Genomic DNA, 7,923 nt, shown 5'->3' on the forward strand with positions numbered 1-7,923 from the left:
ACAGCTGCATCACAGGTACCACCTACTCTTGACATTGGATGCTACTACTAGAATCACTGACACTGCTATTTCTGAAAACTGAACTTAGTGGTCACTGGCCACACTAGGTAGAATAGAATATGTATGGCCTTCACTTCCTCATTTCATTAGCTTCTGATTCATGTGTGTGTGTATGTGTATGCATCTGATCGGCATAGCCTAGGTCATATGTCACACCTTAGCTTCAAGGGAGAATGAGAAAGTGAATAGCTGACATTTTTTGCTTCTCTAGCGAGACATGGGCTCTGCCTCATAAGGTGGTGAAATCCCAGCATAGGAAGGAAGTTCCAGGCTGGACAACCAAAGCAAAAGGTAAATGCCCGCTTCCAACAACTAGGGAATTTATTGACTCGCATATGAGTAAGTCTGGATATAGGGTAGGCTTCTTGGTAGCGGATGCCGGAAATCCATATTGTCGTCCAGACCCAGATTCTTTCCTTCTCATGGTCTTCTTCCACAGGTTGGCTTTGCCCTAAGGCTGCTCATATGAGTTGTATAATGGACATCAGTAGAAATGGGGACTGTATGCTTTCTTGCTCACATTTGAAAGTGAGAAAGATATGCTTCTCCTGGCCCACTCCCAATCCCCTTACCCCAATCTCTTTTACTCCATTATAATAAAATTAACGTGTAACAAAATGAGCAGATTTTCAGTATAAGGGTCAATAAGTTTGACCTATAAAATTGTGTAACCATTCCTCCAATCAAGATACATAACATTGTTATAGCCCCAGAAAGTTATCCCGTGTCCTTTTCCAGTGAGTCCCCAGCACACCCCCAAGGCAGCCATTACTATCACCACAAATAAATCTCTGGTTTAGAACTTTATACAAATGGGATCATACAGTATGTATTCTTTTGTGTTCGGGTTGTTTTGGTCAGTTCTATTGGAAACCCTGGTGGTGCAGTGGTTAAGCGCTTGGCTACTAACCAAAAGGTTGGCAGTTCAAATCCACCAGGCACTCCTTGGAAACCCTATGTGGCGGTTCTACCCTGTCCTATAGGGTCGCTATGAGTCAGAATCAACTACATGGCAATGGGTAAAGGTACAGGTGTGTGTTACAATTAACATTCAACGTAAATGCATAGATCCAGGTATTCAGTTAGATAAGTTTTGGAAAAGTGTAATCACCACCCAAAACAAGATATGGAATATTTTCATTGCTACAGAAAGTTCCCCCATGCATCTTCCTAGTTAATACCCCATCACCAAGGCAACTGCTTTCTGACTTCTGTCACCATAGATTAATTTTGTTGATTGAATTTCATAAAAATAAATTCACACAGCATGTATAATTTTGTGTCTGGCTTTTTCGCTTAATATGTTTTTGAGATTCATCCTTGTCTGTGTATATATCAGTAGTTTGTTCCTTTTTATTGCTGAGTAGATGCAGGACCGGGCAGTGTTTCTTTCTGTTTTACATAGGGTCGTTATGAGTCAGAACCAATTCGACAGCACTTAACAACAACAACAAGTATTCCATATTTTGTTTATCCATTCTCCTGTTTATGGCCACTAGGGTTGTTTGATTTTTGGGAATTATGAGCAAAGCTACTTTGAATATTTTTGTACAAATGTCTCTTTCTTGAAAATGACTAAGAATAGAATTGCTGGGTCACATATGTAGTGTTCAACTTTTTAAGAAACTGCAAACAGTTTTCTAAAGTGATCATAGCATTTACCCTGTCTTAGTCATCTAGTGCTGCTGTAGCAGAAATACCACAAGTGGACAGCTTTAACAAAGAGAAATTTATTTTCTCACAGTCTAATAGGTTACAAGTCCAAATTCAGGACATCAGCTCCAGGGCAAGTCTTTCTCTCTCTGTCAGCTCTGGAGGAAGGTCCTTGTCATTAATCTTCCCTTGGTCTGGGAGCTTCTCAGCCCAGCAACCTCCGGTCCAAAGGACGCACTTTGCTCCCAGCACTTGGTGGTATGAGGTCCCCCTGTCTCTCTGCTTGTTTCTCTCTTTTATATCTCAAAAGAGATTGGCCCAAGACACAATCCAATCTTGTAGGTCTCATCAACATAACTGCCATTAATCCAGCTCATCAACATCATAGTGATAGGATTTACAACACATAAGAAAATCACACCAAATGACAAAAGGGTGGACAATCACACAATACAATACTGGGAATCGTGGCCTAGCCAAGTTGACAGATACTTTTGGGGGACACAATTCAATCCATGACAGCCTCTAACAAGCAATGTATAAGAGTTCCAGTTGCTCTACATCGTCACCAATATTAGCTTGATATTACTAGTCTTTTTAATTGTAACCATTCAAGTGCATGTTAAAAGTGGTATCTCATTATGGTTTTATTTTGCATTTCTGTAAAGACTAATGATGTTGAGCATCTTTTCAGATTGACCATCATATATATTCTTTTGTGATATGTGCATTCAAGAATTGTGATCATTTTTTAAAATGGTGTTTGTCAGATCTTTATTGTTTATTTGTAGTTTAAAAAATATATTTATATTCTGGATAAGAGTGTTTTGTAAGATATACATACAGCAAATAATTTTCCCAGTCTGTGAGTTGCATATTCATTTCTTGATTGTGTATTGTGAAGAGCAGAAGTTTTAATTTTGATTAAGATCAATTTACCTTTTTTCCTCCTTTACAGTTACAAAAAACAAACAAACAAAAAAACCCATTGCTGTCAAGTCGCTTCCATTGCCGTTGAGTTGCTTCCAACTCATAGTGACCTTATACGACAGCGTAGACTGCTCCACTGGGTTTCCAAGCAGTAGCTGGTGGATTCGAATTGCCAACATTTGGTTAGTAGCCGAACTCTTAACCACTGCTCCACCAGGGCTCAGTTAGTGCTAAGAAAACTTTGCCTAACTGAACTTCACAAAGACATTCTTCTTTGTCTTCTTTTAGAAGCTTTATTATTTTAAAGTTTAAAGAGCTGTTGCAGTGCAGTGGTTAAGAGCCTGGCTGCTAACCAAGAGGTCGGCAGTTCAAATCCACCAGGTGCTCCTTAGAAACCCTATGGGGCAGTTCTACTCTGTCCCATAGGGTTGCTATGAGTTGGAATTGACTCGACAGCAACGGGTTTTTTTTAACAGGTTTAGGCCTATAATCCACTTTGAATTACCTTTTGTCACTATAAGTTTCCTGTTGTTGCTGTAGCAAATTACCACAAAATAGTGGCTTAAAACAACAAAAATTTATTTTCTCACAGTTATGGAGGCCAGAAATCTGAAATCAAGCGGTCAGCAGGGCTGCACTCCCTCTAAAGGCTCTAGGGGAGAATCCATTCCTTGCCTTTTCCAGCTTCTGGGGCTGTTGCTATTCTTTGGCATTCCTTGGCTTGTAGCCATATCACTCTAATCTCTGCCTGTCTTCACATAACCTAAAATAAACATTAAATAAAGCATCTTTTTCACGTGTCTGTCTCCCAAACCCCTCTTCCTCTAACTTATAAGGATATATATGATTCCATTTAGTACCAATCTAAAATATATATAAATAATATAAGACGCTATAGAGATAATCCAGTATAAGCTTCTCCTCTCAAGAGTATTAACATACTCACATCTTCTGCTCCATAAGGTAATATTCATTCTTTTGCTATAAAATGTAATATTCACAGGTTCTGGGGATTAGGAAGTGAATACATCTTTGAGAGATCATTTTTTCAGTCTACCATAGTCACTGGGGCAAGTAGTGGTTCAAGTTTACTTTTTTCCTTATGAATTTCTAGTTGTTCCAATACATTTCAGGAAAATAATTTCCATTTTTCATTGAATTACCTCGGCATTTTTGTTGGAAATCAACTGACCATGAATGTGCAGGTCCATTTCTAGACCCTCTAATCTGTTCCATTGATCTTTTAACTTATTTTTATACAAAACTTCAATGTTATGATTACCTTTATAAAAAGACTTAATATCAGTTACTGAGGGTCCTGCAACTATTTTTATTTTTTAAGATAATTTTGGCTTGTAAAGATCTTTTGTATTTGTATATAAAATTTATAATCAGCTCTCCAAAAAGCTTGCTGAGAATTTGATTGGGATTGTATTGAACCTGTAGATTAATTTGGTGTGAATATTGTTGTTAGTTGTTGTCAAGTTGGTTCTGACTCATGGTGACCCCATGTGTGCACAGTAGAACTGCTTCATAGGGTTTTCAAGGCTGTGACCTTTTGGAAGCAGATCACCAGGCCTCTTTTCCAAGGCACCTCTAGGTGCATTTGACCTACTAATCTTCCAGCTAGTAGTGGAGTGCTTAACCGTTTGTGCTACCCAGGGATTCCTTTGAGGTGAATAGACCTCTCGATAATATCAAGATTCGATCTATAAACATAGTATATCATAGGTAATCAGTAGGTGTTAGGAAAGGAAAGGATGGCGGGAGAGCGATGGGGAGAAAGGGACTGGCAGAAGCCCCATGTAGTGGTGGTGGGGCTAAGAAGAGGGTGGGCATGAGTGGATTCTAAGAGGGCTTCCTGGTGGAGGTGGTGCCTCATTGGCAAGCCTGGGCACTGAGAAAGCAGGCCTGAAATGTGTGCCCAAGGGAATGGGGATTGTGCCAGAGAGAATGAGGGCTTTCTATAACTCAGCTCATTTGACAGCTCAGCCTAAGCCTGGTCCTGTGTACCACACCTGCTTGCTGGGGCAATGTCTTAGGCAAATCTGGGGGAGAATTTATTGCAAGGAGGGTTTAAAAATGTTTTTTAGCTGATAGTATGCATAACAGTGTGGGAAAAGAGGTCTGGGCCTAGTCTGGCTTCTCAGTAAATTAATCCCAGCCATAACTCATGTTGTTTCTTGTGCTGTCATGGTTACGGGAAGCCAAGCCTTTAAGCACCTACCAGACAGGGTGTGAGATGCTGGAAGGCAGACTATGCTGGGTTTATCTCATTAACTCAGTACCTCAATATTAAGCTGGTGCTTAGTAAGCATTAGTAAAATTTGTCAAATTCATGACTGCTTCTTCCTTAGTTTCTGTGGAGAACAGATGTAGTTTTTGCAATCTTTTCTCTTTCTTCAGGAAAGAACATTCTGGCTTCCTGTGGGGAACTACCCTGTCCCTATTTCCCCTTGTCTTCATGAGACATCCAACCACACATAGAATTTTAACTTAAAATAAAAAATTTAGCCAAAAACAAACAAACAACCAGAATGACAAGTTCTATGTGTGATTTTTGAATCACAAAACTACAGAAGCCAAAATGTAGAGTGTGTGATGGGAGGCTTCTGTAGTGATTTCCACCTTAGGTTGAACTCCAAAGCTTTTAGGTCACTTCTATAGAACACAGAGGAAAATAAGGCTGTGTAATTGGCCAGGAAATAAAGGCATACCATCTGTTTGCCCCTCCATTATCTGACTAATGGAGGTCACTGTGTCTGATCGGAATTGGGGTTGATCATTCTGACAGTTGTACCTGCTAAGTCGTTTTGTTCTTCTCTTGACTAATTGGATCACTGTGCCTTTTCCTGTGGGCTTTGTCAGCTGTTTTATTATTTCCCAGTAAGTTTCTTGTACTTTCTTGCATTTTCTCTTTCCTGACTCCACCTTGATATTTTCTGTAATGCAGGTCTACTCTTCTGCTTAGGGAACAGCTTCTTTGTCATTTGGACCATCTCTGGTACTTGCTTACCAGAATTGCACAGCAAGAAATGATGCACAGAGGCAGGGCCAAGATGGCGGAGTAGTCAGATACTTCCTGTGGTCCCTCTTACAACAAGACCTGAAAAAACAAGTGAATTGATTATATACAACAATCTGGGAGCCCTGAATATCAAAGGCAAAGTTGAGGAATCAGACTGAGCAGCAGGGGGAGGAAGAGATGGTTTAGAAGCAGTGAGGAGTTGTCAGACCTGACCTGGCTGGAACCAGTACCCTGCAGCCCACACAGGTTGTGAGGCAAGCAGTGGCGCTCAGAACATGTTTTCCACATCGGGAGAGACCGAGCAGCAGAGTCTACTCAAGCCTCCGGAACCAGTGAAAAGCAGCACTCAACTGGCAAAAGATAAGTACATGCATCTAACCTACCACGTGGATCAAAAAATACCCCCTTTGAGAAAAACCTCTCTCTCCTTTGTCTGCCCCCTCCCCACTCTGCACCACTTCCCAGGCTGGCTTCAGCCATTGCTGTGTCCCCCTAGGCTGTAAGTAAGAATCCATCATGCACCCGGAGCCATTCTGCTGGCCTTGGAGAGGAAATAAATGACAAACAGGAAAAAATAATCTGCCAGTGCCCATAAGCCGGGAACTTAGGGTAGGCACAGCTCCTTTGCCTAGGCACAGGCATAAGGGGTCCATGGACTTTGAATGCCTTTCACCCCTGCATAGACCTGTGTGGGCTCATTTCAACAGAGTAGGCCCTCATTAGCACAGTACAACAAGGTATATACCTGAAACCTAACTTCACTATATCCGCTATATGGTGGAGTGGTAGGTTCATGATATTTGATGTCACTCTGCCCATTAAGCACAGTCCTCACCTACCCACATCAGGGGCCTGAAGACTGGTGGCTGTACCCACTCTACCTAGCCACCCATGACAGGGATCCAAGAATAAGCGGTGCCTCCCAGTCCTTACAGCCAACAGCACTGGGTGCCCATAGTTCGGCTGCAAAACCCACCCACCTACACACTCTAGGGAACAGGGACACGCTTTCCTCCCAGACACTCAGGGGCAGCTATCAGCCACCTGCCTTGCTCAGCACGTGACCCTCTACTGCAGACAGATACCTGTGCCTACTCCAATCACCCCTGCCCATTTAGGACTGTAGGCAGGAATCTGCACCACACACTTGGTGACCAATGATCTGGACACCTGAGCTAAATCCATACAAGAAAAGTAAATGGACTCCTGGGCTCACATACCTAGTAATGGATCTAACTACCTGGTGACAGGACATTAGAACTTCAAAGGTGCCAATAATCAAACTAGCTCACATAAGCAGCCTATTTGGGCATATCAAAACAAAACAAGAAGCTGGGACACAGTAAGGAAACAAATTAAATGTAATAACTTATTGATGTGATGGCTTGGAGACAACAGTCAATATCAAATCACATAAACAGACAGACCATGATGGCTTCAGCAATCTCCCAAAACAAAGAATCAAGAAATCTTCCTGAGGAAGAGAACTTCTTGGAATCACCGCAGGTAGAATACAAAAGATTAATATACAGAAGTATCGAAGAGATCAGGAAGAAAATCAGTCAAAACACAGAACACACCAAGGAATACACAGGCAAAACAATAGAAGAATTTAAGAAGATTAGAGAAGAGCATAATGACAAATTTTACAGACTGCAAGAATCATAGAGAGACAGCAAACAGAAATCCAGAAGATTAACAATAAAATTTCAGAATTAGACAACTCAATAGAAAGTCATAGGAGTGGAACTGAGGCAATGGAAATCAGAATTAGTGAAACTGAAGGTAAAGCACTTGACACCAACTTATTTGAGGAAAAATCAGATAAAAGAATTTGAAAAAAATGAAGAAACCCTAAGAATTCTGTGGGACTCTATCTAGAGGAATAACCTACAAGTGATTGGAGTACCAGAATGGCGGGGGGTGGGGAAGGGGTGGTGGTGGGGTTTAACAGAAAATACAGAGAGAATTGTTGAAGACTTGTTGGCAGGAAACTTCCCTGATATCTTGATACATGAGCAGATATCTATCCAAGATTCTCATTGAATGCCACACAAGGTAGATCCCAGAAGAAAGTCACCAAGACATATTATAATCAAACTTACCAAAACCAAAGATAAAGAGAGAATTTTAAGAGCAGCTAGGGACAAAAGAAAAGTCATCTACAAAGGAGAATTAATAAGACTAAGCTCAGACAGCTTAGCAGAAACCACGCAGTCAAGAAGGCAATGGGATGACATATATAAAACCTT

The sequence above is a fragment of the Trichechus manatus genome, unplaced genomic scaffold (genome assembly GCF_000243295.1).
Source record: "Trichechus manatus latirostris isolate Lorelei unplaced genomic scaffold, TriManLat1.0 scaffold00110, whole genome shotgun sequence".
In the NCBI taxonomy this organism is placed as follows: domain Eukaryota; kingdom Metazoa; phylum Chordata; class Mammalia; order Sirenia; family Trichechidae; genus Trichechus; species Trichechus manatus.